Consider the following 18041-nt stretch of genomic DNA (forward strand, 5'->3'; position numbering starts at 1 on the left):
CATTTTCAGTAGGGAAAGTAGAAAACTATCAGACTCGCCTGCATCACCATCGCCACCATTCCAATACCCACCACAACAACCACAATCATTATGCATCTCACAGAGACTCAAGACATTCCAGCAACGGTAGCCGGCACAGACACGAAACTAGGAAAGAAGTGGAGAAATTTCCACGTGATCTCAACGATTATCGTGATCGATACTTTGCTTTTCGTGATAGAATAGTGAAAGAGTGTTCAGAACTGTGGGAAGAAGGAGACAGTCGACGTTTCACAGAACGCAGAAAGAAGACTGTGCGCTTTGACCGTCCTGATCGGGACTGGATGAACCTTGGAAGTGCCGTGCGATGGGGTGCAGATCGCCAGGGTTCTCAGGACTCACAGACCAAAGATTCTGGGATCGACACCAGTAGCACATTTACATCTAGTGAGGACTCTAATCGAGGAGAAGGGCCAAAGGTACTACACAAAAAGTATTTTTCCCAGTATTAAATTGTGAAACTGATCTCTCATTTCAGACTGCATTAGTTTTTGTATTCTGCCATCTGAACTTAAAGTATATGCTTGTTGAAGATGTAGAAGTAATGGTAATCACAGTTTAAAACAGAAGAGAGTGCTTTGAGATACATGAATATTAGTTTTGTTCTAAGACAAATTGATTCTGTTTTATTTTGAAAATTTCTGAAGTTAGTTATGCTTTCTTAGATAACTACTGAAGGCCCAAAGGTGAATGTTCAGTTTAGATGGAACTGTTATAGCTAAATACAACAAAGTTGAAAAAACTGCAACCAAAGAAATATTGAAAATTTGTTTTGTGGGATATTTTCAAACCCGATGGATCTATGTTGATGGATTTAATACTATCACTTAAAATATCTCCAAATTCTTCCTAACAGTACTGAAACTATGTTTCAGACATTATATTACCTACTATAACATGCATTTCATTGATTTATACAGCCCTTGATATTTTACCTGCCGTGTAAAGCAAACCAACAAGTCCTTTTAAGAGCAAGTCTTTGGCGTAATTTTAAACAGCAATGGAAAGTATATTAATTCCACTAGTAATAACTGAAATAGTGATGGGGATGGTAGTATCATGCAAAATCATTGCTTGAAAGTTTGTTTTCAAATGCTTAGCTTCCTGCTGTTTGTCACTGAGTTTTTTATTGTGATAAAATGTTTCTGATTTAAAATGGCAAGTAAATGTTAATACCTATTTAACATTTGCTATTTTTCTTTTTCTGTGCTAGACGTTGAGATATTGAACAACAGCTGTCATGGACAGAAAGACCTCTATATTTCTCTTTTTTAACAGTTAGAAATAAAATCTATAACATTGGTGAAGTCTGTAAAATAGATCGAATTGTAGCTTTTCAACAACAGCTTAATTTTGTTTACACTGTGCAGTGAGTATCATTCCCATATCACAGATGTTGAACACATAAAGTACATGATTTTTCGTTTAATTGAACCATAGGAAATTTAAACAAGAATTACAAGGAGACAGAGTGGCTGATCAGAACTTGGCTTCAGAAGGCAAAATTCCTGGTACTGCAAATAGAAACACACATACTCAGGATGGGTGTTGGAGAGAAACTTGTCAAGCTTTTGGAACTTTTATATTTTTTTCAGGAAGTAAAGAGGGATTGGTTGGGGAAGTTTGGAAAGAAGGGCAGGTCACTCAGATCCCAGGTTTAGAGGAATTCACTTCTGAGGGTGCGAAGAGACACGTAGTCATAAAAAAATTTGGAATTTAAGGTCATTCTCTCAAAGTAGTTCTGTTTGTTTTATTGTAACTTGCACTGACATATGTTTTGTGTCATGAAACTGAGCTGCTAAATTATTTATATTCATGACTGGGTGGTCAGAAACTATTTGAAAAGATTGTAAGGGTGCTGCAGGGTAGGTTGTGCTGAGAAATAATTGTTAAGGAAAAAAATCAATGTGCTGTGCCATTAATGAGTTGATCAGCACTGAAGTTATCCGTCAGGCTGTTGATGTGTGCAAATTCGAAAGGCCTGCCAGTGACTGTGGTGACAAATGATTTCTCATTTGGTTTCCTAAAACCGAACAAGAGAGCAGTAAAAAAATGGGATACAGGATGATAGTAAGGATCGAACTGGAGCCAAAGCCTGAGTGCTCTTGTATGCTTTGGGAACAACTGACACTGTTTCTGGCAGGTTGCTTGAATTTGTTAATGCAGCAGTCCGATTGACAGACTTGAATGCTAATTAGTTCGGAAATTGTGCAGTGCATCACATCAGTGCAGCACAACCTACCCTGCAACATCCTTACAGTTCTTTCAGACTGTTCCTGAGCACCCTGTATAAATTTTAGTGCCTTTCAACAATAAATTCCATTTAGGTCATTATATTGTGAACAGTCTTAAATTTCTGTCCAGATTGCCGATACTTACGGAAGTCAAACTGGACAATTATTCTGGGCTATATTGAACTGACACAAACGTCCCTCTCAATTATGTTTGATTTATAAAATAATTTGGAAGGTTACTGCCGCTGGCATAAGAAATCGACTTTCCATCCCTTTCATTCACAGTTAATAATATGTCAACTTTACTGTAACACAACTCATTTACCTTTTGTAGTAATTATTATTATTTCATTTTTATATTTCTCTTCTTCACATCATGGGACAGTCATTCCATCTGTGTGTACTTAATATACCTGAATTGTTTTTGTTCTCCAGTCTTAACCTATTTGTTATTTCCCCTTGTATCATCTCTTTGCATTAGCAAGTTAACCATTTATTTATTCCAAATCACAGTTGCCAGTATACTGGTAAAGGTTTTCCATAGACTATTTCCAGTATTGTTGTTTCTAATACCCACATACCCACTTATTTAGTACATTGTCCATTTAATTTTTAATGCCTTGTTTGTTTCATGACATATCAAATTCTTTTTGCCAAGCTTTCACCCCAAGTTTCCCTTCTATATTATGTGTTGCACCAGAAGAAGATCTTGAGTAATACCCGGTGATCAAAAAGTCAGTATAAATTTGAAAACTTAATAAACCACAGAATAATGTAGATAGAGAGGTAAAAATTGACACACATGCTTGGAATGACATGGGGTTTTATTAGGGGGGGGGGGGGGGGGGGGAAGTATTGCTAGACGCCCTGAAAGATCTCTTGCGCGTGGCGTTTGGTGATGATCGTGTGCTCAGTCGCCACTTTCGTCATGCTTAACCTCCCAGGTCCCCAGACCTCAGTCCATGCGATTATTGGCCTTTGGGTTACCTGATGTCCAAGTGTATTGTGATCGACCGACATCTCTAAGGATGCTGAAGGACGACATCCGACGCCAATGCCTCACCATAACTCTGGACATGCTTTACAGTGCTGTTCACAACATTATACCTCGACTACGGCTATTGTTGAGGGATGATGGTGGACAGATTGAGCATTTCCTGTAAAGAACATCATCTTTGCTTTGTCTTACTTTGTTATGCTAATTATTGCTATTCTGATCAGATGAAGCGCCATATGTCGGACATTTTTTGAACTTTTGTATTTTTTTGGTTCTAATAAAACCTCGTGTCATTCCAAGCATGTGTGTCAATTTGTACCTCTCTATCTACATTATTCCATGATTTATTCAGTTTTCAAATTTATACTGACCTTTTGACCACCCGGTATATTCCTAAATTCATTGATATTGTAATACCAGCATACCACAGTAGTTAAAGAAAGCTTTCTTCATTTATACCAATCTGCCCTTTATGTCCCCCTTTCTTTGACCATTTCATGAATCATGCCTCCTAGATAGTAGAATTCTATCACTGTTTCTACTGTTTCAACCCCAATTTTTCTATTTAATGTTGACAACAGTGTATCTTTCCGTAAAAAAAATGAACCCAAATTCAGCAAGATGGGCACCTTAACATTGGTATCTGCTCCCTCTGCACTGTCATTCATGCAATGGCTTTATTTCACTTCCTTCTTTGGTTCTTCATCACACAAGTGAAAGACTGTTTTGACTAACTGATTTTAGCTATTTTCAGTCCTCCTTAGAATTATTCTTGGCAAAAATCTGTGTGAAATGATGTTGAAGGCCACCAAATAATTGTATGGGCTGTTGAACATTACTGCTAAATTGAAACTAGTTTAGCTACTGAAGAATTTTATATGAATGTTTGGCTGTAATAAAGTTTATTGTTGAAAGAAATGTGTGTGTGTGGTGGTACTAGGTGGTCTTATGACTCTCCACCACTGACATAAGTAGTGGCAGTGAAGTGATGCATATTTGCCCCTTGGTCATTTGATGCGTATTTGCCCCTTGGTCATTTGGATCAGGCCATTATGGTGTGTTGATATGGAGATGTGACAGAATTCCAGATAGGAACTATGACCACAGCTTCTCAACGACAACAGGTTTCAGAATCTGTTGTTCTCAGTTTCTAATCCTTCTTTTTAAATGATGCAAAACCCTGTGTGCAGCTACATTCCAATGAGATGTTCAGTCCGTGCTATGTTGAGGATGTAGTTCAGGTCTCAGGTGGTTCTGTGATGTTTTGGGGATGCATTTTGTACCATGATTTTTACCCAATCACCTGGGTTACCATGAAAATGAACTGGAACGTATATTTCAGTATTCTTTGTGACCAAGTGTTGCTCTTTCTTCTTCATCATCACGATAAGTATCTTTCTTCTGCACCTTCATTATAAGTATGCTGTGGACGTTGCAGTCTCCCAAGATGACAACAGCAATGTTCACGCATAAGGTCCTGGTTTGACAAACACTTAGGCACCCTATTGCACTTCAACTGGCTCACAGAATCACCTGACTTTAATCCCATAGAAAGTGTCTGTGACTATTTGGAACAGCGGGTGAAACATACAAGTCAACATGCTCTCATGTTGGTAGCTCTGCAGGACCTACAGGTAATTATTGAGTGGCTTTAGCTGGATAATAGCAAACCTGAAGAAAGGCTAGATGCAGCATTTAATCCTATTAGCATGATGTCTCCTGGGAGTGACAAATTTTTTGCCTGGCAATCTTATCAACAGAAATACCCACCTGCAGTTACTTGTAGCATAACTCACATGCATAAAAAGGCATATATATATTTTTGCCTGGCGTGCTTATCATTGAAGTACCCATCTGCAGTTACTTGTAGCATAACTCACATGCATCAACCTCTGCATGACATAGAGAATGGCAGCTGTCCATGTGTTTGAAACTATTACTCATGCAATCTTGTGCCAACATGCAGTATTGTGCTTATGTGTCTGACAACCTTCTACTTTCTTTTGCTTCACAGAGGATGTACTCTCACATCTCTTTCACTACTCCTGTTCTCTGACATCTCTTTCACTACTTCTGTGCTCTCACATCTGTTTCATTGCTCCTGCCCCCACCAGGTAACACTGTTGTTGGTTGGTTTTCAGTGTAATTATTTACCTAATATTTTACATCCTCACATGGTTCAGAACATTATAGAAACTTAGTATATACTGCTCTCTTATTTGGTCATAAATTTGACACCATAAGAGTTTATAAAATAATAAAAAGAGGTGGTGTTTTAATCTGTCTCTCCAGTTTTTCATGAATGACAGGCTCCTTGTCCAGTATTAGAGGTGCTCAATCCTCTGTGTCTTTGTTTGCTACCTGAAAGACATGAAGGCATCCATCTGCATATCCTGAATGTGGCATTGCATTGCATTTGATAAATGAAAAGATGTTACACCAATATGTCAAAACTGTTACATATCTCCCCACATTTCTTTATGTTTTTGTGAAAGAATAATGAGCTGGAGTATATTGGGAACCATTAACCAGTTTCTTTACAACAAAAGATTCTTTCATCACAACAATGCACCTTTTTCAAATTTCCAGATTCAGCCTTCTTATCCATCTGAGTAGTGTTGTAAACGTCAATCTGATACACATAGCCCTAGCATTTACTTATTTTCAGTATAAATAAACAAAATGTCAACCTTACAGTGCAGTAAAAGCCATTGCAACATTGATCAGTGTCCGAAACAGACTTTTCTGGGTCTGGTCAAAATCTTGCAAAAAAAATATACTAGAAGGGGTGTTCAATAAGTAATGCAACATTTTTTTTCTCATTCAGTTTGGTTGAAAAAATGCAGAATTTGTTGTGAGACATCATGCAGTATACCTACTTCAGTCTCTATACTTCAATGAAGTTCAATAGGTGGCAGCACTACAACTGGCATCTGTAACTGAGGTGCATTCCAAGCAGAGGGCTGTCATTGAGTTTATTTTGGTGGAAAACTGGAGCATCAGAGATATTCATAGGCACTTGCAGAATATCTGCAGAGATGTGGAAGTGAAGAAAAGCAAGATGAGTCATTGAATGAGGGACCTGTCATCACCGCAATGAGGTCGCGCAGAGCTGTCCAATCTCCCACGTGTTGGCCAGCCATGCACAACTTTGATTCCTGCAATATTGGAACATGCAGACACTCTCATTCAAGGTCATTTATGGGGCACAATCTTAACACCTCACTGCACAACTGGCTGTCTCTGCTGGTAGTACTGGCACACTCATCCACTAGCTAAGAGATACTCAAAGGTGTGTGCCCAATGGGTTCCATGCTGCCTAGAAGAAGACCATAAAGAGCAATGAAGGACCATCTGTGCAAAATTGCTTGCGCCTTACGAGGCTGATCGTGACAGATTTTTGTCAATAATTGTCACAGGCGATGAAACATGGGTGTGTCACTTCGAACCAGAAATAAAACAACAATTCATGGAGTGGCACTACACAACTCCTCTGAAGAAAAAGTTCAAAACCACACCCTCAGCCAATAAAGTCATGGTGATGGTCTTCTGGGCCTCTGAAGAGGTTATTCTGTTTCGGTGTAACAATTGGCTCTGAAGTGTAAGATGATATGATTAGGAAATTGAATAAACAGCTTCAGCATGTTTGTTGCCACAAAAATGCAAATGTACCTCTCCTTCTCCATGACAACACAAGGTCTCATGCGAGTCCGCCAATCCAAGAGGAGCTCACTAAACTTTAGTGGGCTGTTCTTCCTCATCCATCCTACACCCCTGGATCTTGCACCTTCCAACTTCCATGTGTTTGGCCCAATGAAGGGTGCACTGCATGGGAAGCAGTATGTGGATGATGTGAAGGTTATTGATGCAGCAAAATGTTGGCTCTAATGTCAACCAGCAGAGCAATACCATGTGGGCATACAGGCCCTCCCAGTAAGGAGGCATATGCAGTCACATTGAGTGGAGATTATGTTGAAACATAGGGTTTTGTAGCCAAAAGAGTGGTGAATAATATGGTGTGTTGGAATCCTCAATAAAACCAACTGGCTTTCTGTGGGGAGATGGGGGGAGAAGAGGAGACGTGTTACATTACTCATTGAATGCCCCTAAAAAGTTTGCAATAAAAATTACGCTAAGATTATAAAAGTCATGGGGTACCTCCTAATACTGTGTTGGACCTTCTGTTGCCCAGCTTAGTGCAACAGATCAAGGTGGCATGGTCTCAACAAGTTGTTGGAAGTCCCCTGCAGAAATATTATGCCTTGCTGCCTCATTAGCCATTAATAATTGCCAAACTGTTGCTGGTGCAGGATTTTGTGCACAGACTGACCTCTCAATTATGTTCCATAAATATTCAGTGGGATTTGTGTCAGGAAATACGGGTGACCAAATTATTCACTTGAATTGTCCAAAATGTCCTTCAAACCAGTCGCAAACAGTTGTGGCCTGGAAACACGGCACATTGTCATTCATAGAAATTCCATTGTTGTTTGGTAACATGAAGTCCAAGAGCAGCTGCAAATGGTCTCCAACTAGCCCAATCATTTCCAGTCAATGATCAGTTCATTTGACTCAGAGGATTGTGTCCATTCCATGTAAACACAGCCCACATCATTGTGGAGCCACCACCACTTGCACAACACCTCGTTGACAACTTGTGTCCATGACTTCATGAGGTCTGCACCACAATCAAACCCTACCATTAGATCTTACCAACTGAAACCAGGACTCATCTGACCAGGCCACGGTTTTCCAGTCATTTAGGTCCAACCAAAATTGTCACAAGCCCAGGAGAGGTGCTGCAGGTGATGTTATGCTGTTAGCAAAGGCACTTGCATCAGTCATCAGCTGCCGTAGCCCATTACAGCCAGATTTTGCTGCACTGTCCTAATGGGAATGTTTGTGGTATGTCCCACATTGATGTCTGCTGTTATTTCATGTGGTGTTGCTTGTGTGTCAGCACTGACAATTATATGCAAACAACACTGCTCTCGGTCGTTAAGTGAAGTCTGTCGACCACAGTTGCCTATGGTGAGAGATAACACCTGAAATCTAGTATTTCAGCGCACCCTTGACACTTTGCCTCTCTAAATATTGAATTCCCTAACGATTTCCAAATTGAATGTCTCAGGTGTCTATCATTCCACGTTCAGAGTCTGTTAATTCCTATTGTGCACTTTAATCATGTCAGAAACATGACTCACCTGTGTACGAAGCTGTGTACATGACATTATCACCATCTTTGTATATGCATAAGTGCTGTCCCATGAGAAAATTATTTCCACGGCACTGCCCTTCCTAACCACAGTATATTCTTTCAAACAGTTATAGTCTCTACTGTCATTTGATAGCTGTAACATTTACACTAATTTTTATTCTCAGTTACGAACCTTATCCATGATTGGGAATACTGAGACTCTGCTCACCTTTCTGTGGTTTGTCTATAGTGACTATTGGAAAATTGATTTCCTATTTAGCTGTATAATTACTCAATGCCTATTATGGATAAGATGTAGAAATTCCTTGTCTCTTGCTGTGGACTGTTTGATCTCGAAACTGGGACCACCACATGTTCCATGAATAGTGTCAACATTGTTTGTAAGGTATACCCCCAGTGCTTTGATAATTGGACTAAAGGCCTTTCCCTCCCCCAGATTGCTCAATATTCTTGAATTGCCCATTTAATGTCTAGATTCTTTCTTCCTATTTTTTAGCTTTCCTGCTTCCATCTATGTACTTCACTAACATTCATAAAGTTATCTTCTATTTGTAAGCTGTATCTTATTTGAGAACTCCCCCCCTCTCCCCACTTTCCTGACCTGCAGCAAAAAAATGAAGAAACAATACCCGGGGGGGGGGGGGGGGGAGGGGGGGGGGGAGGGCAGGGGGGGGGGGGGAGTGTTCTGACTTGTATCAGAATGTCTCATTCTTTTATATTCTGTTAATCATTCAGTAAAATCTCCTTTTTTTCCTTTTTTGTTCTCTTATCTATTCTTTCTTCAAATCCTTTAAACCCTTTTGAGTTACGCTGTCTTTTTACTTCTGCAAACATATTTTTATACTCAAATAGTAATCTACTCTGTGGTATTTTATGCATGCATACTTTATGATTTTCATTTCTTAAGAGAGGGCCACCATTTATTTATTGTCATTCAAAATGCTTCCCACATCTTTTCCCACTATTATTCTACCTTCTCTGATGTCCCTTTAATCTACAGTTGAAATTGTTAATGCTGCCATAGCCTTTCTAATTTACACTTCTGGAAATTGAAATAAGAACACCGTGAATTCATTGTCCCAGGAAGGGGAAACTTTATTGACACATTCCTGGGGTCAGATACATCACATGATCACACTGACAGAACCACAGGCACATAGACACAGGCAACAGAGCATGCACAATGTCGGCACTAGTACAGTGTATATCCACCTTTCGCAGCAATGCAGGCTGCTATTCTCCCATGGAGACGATCGTAGAGATGCTGGATGTAGTCCTGTGGAACGGCTTGCCATGCCATTTCCACCTGGCGCCTCAGTTGGACCAGCGTTCGTGCTGGACGTGCAGACCGCGTGAGACGACGCTTCATCCAGTCCCAAACATGCTCAATGGGGGACAGATCCGGAGATCTTGCTGGCCAGGGTAGTTGACTTACACCTTCTAGAGCACGTTGGGTGGCACGGGATACATGCGGACGTGCATTGTCCTGTTGGAACAGCAAGTTCCCTTGCCGGTCTAGGAATGGTAGAACGATGGGTTCGATGACGGTTTGGATGTACCGTGCACTATTCAGTGTCCCCTCGACGATCACCAGTGGTGTACGGCCAGTGTAGGAGATCGCTCCCCACACCATGATGCCGGGTGTTGGCCCTGTGTGCCTCGGTCGTATGCAGTCCTGATTGTGGCACTCACCTGCACGGCGCCAAACACGCATACGACCATCATTGGCACCAAGGCAGAAGCGACTCTCATCGCTGAAGACAACACGTCTCCATTCGTCCCTCCATTCATGCCTGTCGCGACACCACTGGAGGCGGGCTGCACGATGTTGGGGCGTGAGCGGAAGACGGCCTAACGGTGTGCGGGACCATAGCCCAGCTTCATGGAGACGGTTGCGAATGGTCCTCGCCAATACCCCAGGAGCAACAGTGTCCCTAATTTGCTGGGAAGTGGCGGTGCGGTCCCCTACAGCACTGCGTAGGATCCTACGGTCTTGGCGTGCATCCGTGCATCGCTGCGGTCCGGTCCCAGGTCGACGGGCACGTGCAACTTCCGCCGACCACTGGCGACAACATCGATGTACTGTGGAGACCTCACGCCCCACGTGTTGAGCAATTCGGCGGTACGTCCACCCGGCCTCCCGCATGCCCACTATATGCCCTCGCTCAAAGTCCGTCAACTGCACATACGGTTCACGTCCACGCTGTCGCGGCATGCTACCAGTGTTAAAGACTGCGATGGAGCTCCGTATGCCACGGCAAACTAGCTGACACTGACGGCGGCGGTGCACAAATGCTGCGCAGCTAGCGCCATTCGACGGCCAACACCGCGGTTCCTGGTGTGTCCGCTGTGCCGTGCGTGTGATCATTGCTTGTACAGCCCTCTCGCAGTGTCCGGAGCAAGTATGGTGGGTCTGACACACCGGTGTCAATGTGTTCTTTTTTCCATTTCCAGGAGTGTAGTTGAGAATCTTTGTTGCACACCATTTTTCTTTTTCGGTCCAGATCTTAACAAGCACTTTTCTTTCATCCTTACTTAACAATTATGACACCTACACCCACATACACAGTTCTCAATCACTTGGTAATACTTCTCTTTCTTTGTCATACTCTAGGATACATATTACAGCTCAAAACAAATAACTGAATAGAAAACATATAAGGTTAAGAGAATGCAGTTCAGAAAAAAATGAAAATTAAATAAAACTGCAAGCAGTTTGGGAAGCAGTATACACCATATACAAGTTCACTTAGGGGTGAAGTTCCCGCTGCCTTTTCATTATTTTTCCTTTCCTCATACCATGTGAGATAATTTAGTATTTCTCATTCCAAACATGTTTAGGGATTTAGAGTATCTCAATTTAAAAGCAGTTGTGTGGGGAGTATCTGCTACTTCAAATGGTCTCTTATAACCTCCAAAAAACTTTGAGAATTCACCGTTGGTTTCACAGGACCTTTCAAGTGTTTTGACCAACACCGTGTTTGCATCATGCCCCTTCTTCCTAGTTTGGGTGCTCTTTTCCATTTCCCCTTTCACAACTTTTCTTTTCTCTGCTGAAGTCAGCTCTTTCCATGGTGGGCAAGACATATTCTTTTCTACATTATTTCTCAGGTCCAACCCTAACCTGATTTTGCTAGGGATTTAACCAGTATTATTATGTATTAAATCATTAATTATTACTTCAAAATTCAGTTCATGTTCTAACCAAGTATTATGTTCAAAACATTTACATGACTGCAGGCAGGTGACATTGTTGACAATGACCAGTATTTTGGCAAGTGACCATCTTGTCATTTTCAAGGGAAAACCACAGCACCTCTCCACCTCTATTTACTGTTTTATTCGCTAGTTTAATCTTCACTGCTTCCTTAATATCACTATCCCAATAGCTGGAAGTGCATGTCAGATTCTCCATGTTGTTATATTCCATAGGATGACTGGTGCCAAGACAGTGTTCTGCAATAGCTGATTTGCTCAGCTGTTGTACATTTGTGTGCTGCTTATGCTCAATACACTGGTGCTCCATGGTCCTAATTGTCTGACCAATATATAATGTGCCATAACTGCAAGCAACACAACATATGCCCAACTTATGTAAACCAAGATCATCCTTAATGGAACCTCATAGGGCCCTAACCTTAAATAGAGCCCAGAAAACATATTTCACATCATATTTCTCAAAATGCAACCAGTCTAGCTGGAGATGCTCCATTCATAATGCTGGAAGTCCATTGACCTTGGTGCCAACTCAGATTATCATCACTCATCTGGTACACAGTTCGTCGATAGCGCAACACACATCTTATCCGTCTTTCACTATATCCAGTCTGATGGAAGGTGACCTCAAGATAGGTGAACTCAGCTGGGAAATTCTCAGGATCTGAAGTGACATGAGCACTGTGAACCAAGATACAAGGTACCCCTTCATGCTGAGCTGGATGGTGACAACTTATCAGCCTGTAGGTACAAGTCAGTGTGAGCAGACGTCCTGTAAACAGCACGTCCCAACATATCATCAGTCTTCCTCATGACCAACACATCAAGGAAGGGAAGACATCAGCCTTTTCCATCTCCATCGTGAAACAAATATTTAGGTGATTTGAATTCAAGTATTTTAAACAGTCTTTCAAATTCTCACTGCCATGAGGCCAAACAACAAAATATCATCTATGTATCTGGGGTGGAAGAGAGACAGAGAGAGAGAGAGAGAGAGAGAGAGAGAGAGAGAGAGAGAGAGAGAGAGAGAGAGAGATATGCAGGTTTCAAAGTTGCTGACACCAAGGCACATTCCTCGAAGTCTTCCATAAATATGTTCCTCTGTGTGATTCGTTACAGTTAATTGAGGTTAGGATTGCCACTTACTTTTTATTCAATGACCAGACATAAGGAGCTGCAATAGGAAGCTCATTGTCACATTTTATTGCAAATGTGTTTATGGAAGACGATGAGGAAAGCGCCTTGGAGTCAGCAACTATGAAACCTGCATCTTTTTTCAGATATGTAGACAATATTTTTGTTGTTTCACCTCATGACAATGATAATTTAAATTACTTTTTAGAACACCTGAATTCAATGCACTCGAATGCTCATTTCACGGTGGAGGTGGGAAGCTCACCAGCCTGCCTCTTGCCACTACAATCTCCACCCTCATGTTAGGTGTTGACAGGAAGTCAACAATGACTGGTGAAGGGAGTCAACAGAGATGGAACCACTTCTTCTGCTTAAGCTCGTTCTGGCTTCTACCTTCACCACTGGTGGCACCTGCCCCTCAACATAGACAGAGGTTGAGCACTCTCGGCCAGTGGAGCCCATGGAGGCAGAACTGTTGGTCCCATTTCCACTACATCTGGTACCCATTCCTCTGCAGGCTGGACCAAACTATGCTCTGGATCCTGTCAGTTGGCCAGTACTTCCACAGACGGCATCGCCTTATAACCCAGCTGATCACGTTGAGGACCCATTGTGAGAGCCTTTGGTGGGGATTCCTGCCTTATTTTCTCCGCTTCCTGTGGTGAAGTCAGCACATGCCAGGCCACTTTTGACCCTACATGCCAATTTAAGGGGGAGGGCTGTAGTATCTGACAGTGATTCAGATTCTCCACATAGCTCCAGTATCGATAGGGACAGTGCATGGAAGATACTTGGGCTACAGACAATGGCCATGGTCTGCACTCATGCAAGGTGCAGCAGCCCTGGTAAGCAAGTAAGGTGGTGCTGTTTTCTGACAAGTGCTTACCACTAAATACCACAGCCTGGATATTGTCAGCCAGTCTCACGGGAGTAACTGAAGCCAATAGTTATGTCCCATTGAATAGTAATGATTTGACCTTGCTTGATTTACATTAATGATTTGGATTGATCCCTGGCTTGTTGTATATGCTTATAATGATTTACAATACTCCGGACTTGATTTGGTTATTTATTTACCTCATGAGCTCCACTGTCATTTATCTCTGGAACTGCCTGTTTTGTTCAACCAGTCTATATTATCACCAGTGTGAGTTATCATAAATTGTGTTCTCTTTTTGCCAAATCAATGGGGTATGATTTTGTATAAAACAGTTCATGAGGCTTTTTGCTCGGGTTAGAGTCATAACCCATTACGTTGCCAGGTCTCTCAGAAAACACCTCTCTAATGTCTATTATTAACTTCAGTTGATCTTCTCATTGTCTTTCAGAAAGGTCTTCTAATCCCTACACTATTTCGTGAACTTCACCTTCTACTATTTCTTTGCCAATCTGAGGTTGAGTATTTGTATTTCCTATATCATCTTTAGGCATGATACCAATTGACCTGACTGCTACCTTCAGTTTATCTATAAAATCATGTATCATGTTCATTCATTATGTATTCATTGTATTTGACTTTTCCATTTGACCCTTTGTTACTAAATTTTATGTTTCTATACCACAATCACCTAGAGCTTTAATCTTATTCATACAGTCTGCCTGAATCATTGTAATGAGCCTCAAATTAGGAACCAATAAAACCTCATATTCTACCTCAATGACTAGTGACAGATAAATTTGTTTTCTTTATGCTTTGCTTTGACTTCCTGTAGCTCTTATAATTTTTGTTGTGGATACAGGCATTTCCACTACCTTCTTTATGTTATGTGCTCATAGTATGCTGGCTTCAACCAAATCAGTTACCTTTGAGTTTCGTGTACCTTCATACTGCATAGCACAGTTGATTCAAATACTGTTTCTCCTTTGAATCATCCTCTGGCAAATTAACATTTCCACTTCACTAGCCCAATCACTACTATCTTCACTGTCTTCTTCCCCTTCTTCTACAATGGTCAACATCTCTCTCTTCATCTCATATCTATTCTTAAATACTTTTCCATTCTCTTTCTCATACTTTAGTAATCCTTCCCCCAAGTCAAAGATATCTCACACTCTGTCCTTCATTGGCTCCTAAATTTCCATCACTCCTCACTCAAATAGCATAGAACCTATCAGGTAATTGTGGAATTGACTCATTTCTGGTATTTACACACCATTGGTAGCTCTTGTATTAAAAAAAACCTGGCTATCCAATCTTTCTTCTCCCACAATAATTTAGTCTTGAAGATCCTGCTGAATTTGCAGCTTACAACTACCATCATTTGTTATTGTATGCTTGCTTCCATGTGGGACTTAGCTTTCTGTAGCCTCTCACAGCTTTTTATAACCCCTAACAGGTTCTCTGTTTACTGTTTTGCCAGATAACCTCTTCCATTTTGCTGGATAATATATTCCGTGATAACATACCCATTCAGAGATGGCGTTCTGTGTGCAGTCAATTGTTCCACCCTGCTTCAAGTCAGTCCTTATCCCAGTAGTATTTAGTTTACCTGGCTGTTGGAATTTAAACCACCATGGCCTTTACCTCTTTTGTCACCCATATTACGACCTCTTCTTGTTCCCATGTGTTACATACCATAATAGATTCACTGGTACCATTGTTGTGCGTGATTAAGACACTACTCAACCTAAAAAAAATATCAAGGCTACTACCAAAAATACTCAGGATTTTCTGGACTTCCCCTGGCAATTTCCAGCTTAGTTCATCTGTGATATCCTCTTCATGGTTGGATCTATGTATTCTAATTTATGAGTGACATGTTTGCAAAAAGCCTTCATTGTCTCTTGGAAATGAGAAGTACAGTTTGTGGCACCTGTGGATTCCTTCTTTACATCTCTCTGCTTTAGTTTGACCAACATTTGGTGACAGATTCTTCAGAACTTGTACATCCACCCGAGGCTTTAAGGACCTAGCCTTGTGCATGCCCTGAAAGCTGCTCTTCCATTCTAAATTGGTCTTTTTCTGACAGTCACTTCATTAACATTTTCTTACATTCATCAATGAAGACTACTAGATGCATTTCACCTGTGGGATCAGACTTTTTATTAACAGAAAACTCATTGCAGCAGCATGAAATTGCATTGAATTTACCAGTGTCTTTGTTCATTCTTTGATTGAGATAATTGACCTTTTCTTGTATCCCTTCCTGAATCCTTACAAAATTTTCACATCTTCCTTGTGTCAGAATTTTGTTAAGTACACAGTCCTTTGCCTGTAAATATATTTGGCCACTAATTTTAATAACTTTCTCACCAACTTTGCCTCCAAAATATTCAAATTTCTCTGTTATTGCTCCCTGAAACTAATCTCATTTACCAGTTGAATCTATTAGAAATGCTTGAACATGTCCAGAATTTCTTTATGAGCTGCACTGATATTGCTTTTGAGTTTCTGTTCATATTCTATTCATTTCCCCCTAACTGTGGAAAGTCCTTGGAAAACTTCATGTCTATCCTATTTCCTCTATCTTTATCATTGTATCCATTAATTAATTCAATGTATTGTGTTGACCATTGCTCCTTGAGTTTTTATTGGGCCTACTTGGTATCCTACTTCTATCCCTTCTCCTGACTGTAAATGGGTGCTGTCCCTCTTTTCATTTCTAAATTTTCAGCAGCTTTGCTGAAATACTCTTTATGCATGTTTTCTTTAGCATTTGGTTGTTCCTCTTTTATCATATATTTCCCAGTTTTCTTTTTACAAATCTGCCATGCTTGTATCACCTTTTAGGTAGCAACATCTTGTCTTCCCTTTTGTCCCCAGTATCTTTTCTATTAGCAGTTTTTCTTACTGTGCATGTGTAATTTTTGATGTTAAAAATCCAAAGATTGTGTCGGAGTACAACTGGTTCTTGATAAGACTCATTTTTTTCCCAAACTCATCCTGTCACACACAGCACCACTTGTAACACTCGCAAACAGTTGGAAATGTTATTTCATAACTTAGAATGCACCAAGTGTTATTTGCCACAAAACTATCTTCCCTTTTTCTGCAAGTTGCAACAGTATTATGATTATCAACTTCATTTTATTTACCATATTTGCTCTTATTCATTATTCTAACATCTTTGTATCACTGACAGAAAAGCACGCTCTAAAAGTCTGGGTGGCAACTCTTCTCCTGCTACATTGGTGGGTTTGCCAAAAATTCATAAAGAAAGGCTTTCATTGTGTCCAAATGTGAGCAATTTGGCTGTGCTCACTTACTGTTTGGCCAAGTTTTTAGTGTTGGTTCTCAGTTCTCATGTTTGAAAATATGAACATAATATTTCCCGTTCTATGATTTTTATCGAGTGGTTCAAGTCTTTGTGTCTTGTATCTCAGATTTTGTTGCAAATTTTGCTGTAATGTCTCCTTTTACCCAAAATTCTCTTCAAGAATCCTCAACATTAATTATTGGAAAACTGAATATGTATATGACTTAGCTTTGCTGTCAAGTGCTGTTGTCTTCATATTATTTGTATGGTGACAAATATTTTGAACAACTTGATAGAGCAGCCATGAAGAGTCCATTATCCCACAGTTCCCAATTTATTTATGAAATATTTTGAAGAATGGGCACCGAGGATGAAGTCTTTAAAACCTTTCAGTTTTTGAAGATATGTGAATGATAAGTTTATGGTGTGGCCATATGGAATAAATGATCTGAATCATTTCCTTTATCATTTTAATTGCAGTCACCCCAGCATCAGATTCACAATGGATTATGAAAGCTTCTGTCTCTAGGCATCTTTGTCTACACAAAAGGATTAGGGAACCCTAGGACACAGTGTCTATCAGAAAGTGGCACACTTGGACTGGTATCTGCATGCAAAAAGTTGTCATCCACCATATTAATGCATGGGAGTCCTACAGACATTCGCAAAGAGGATGTACACCATCGCAGATGCAGAAAGCTTCACACAAGAGCTCGAACGTCTTAAACTTTTGTTCAAGCAGAATGGCTATGCAGACAAACAGATCCATAGTGGCTTCGAGTTTGGACCTCCCCTGGAACCAGTAGAATACACACGTAACTCAGTGGCTTTCCTGTCATATGCTGGGGGCACATCTTCAGAAATAGGATCAGTTTAAAGAAGATGTAAAATCAAAAGTGTATTTCATCTGCTATTCAAGACTAAACCACTCATTAGCTAGTATTGAGGGAGCCAACAATTACCATATCCCTTGCCGTTCTTGGAAAACCCGAAATGGTGAAACTATT

General features: G+C 40.5%; 1 protein-coding gene across 1 annotated transcript in view; it reads left to right on the forward strand.

The window, feature by feature from the left end:
• The window catches only part of LOC124775814 (regulating synaptic membrane exocytosis protein 2-like), a 966162-nt gene that overhangs the window by 71950 nt on the left and 876171 nt on the right, over positions 1 to 18041 (forward strand). The gene's annotated exons all lie outside the window — the stretch shown is intronic.

Source organism: Schistocerca piceifrons, chromosome 2 (assembly GCF_021461385.2).
Source record: "Schistocerca piceifrons isolate TAMUIC-IGC-003096 chromosome 2, iqSchPice1.1, whole genome shotgun sequence".
Lineage (NCBI taxonomy): Eukaryota > Metazoa > Arthropoda > Insecta > Orthoptera > Acrididae > Schistocerca > Schistocerca piceifrons.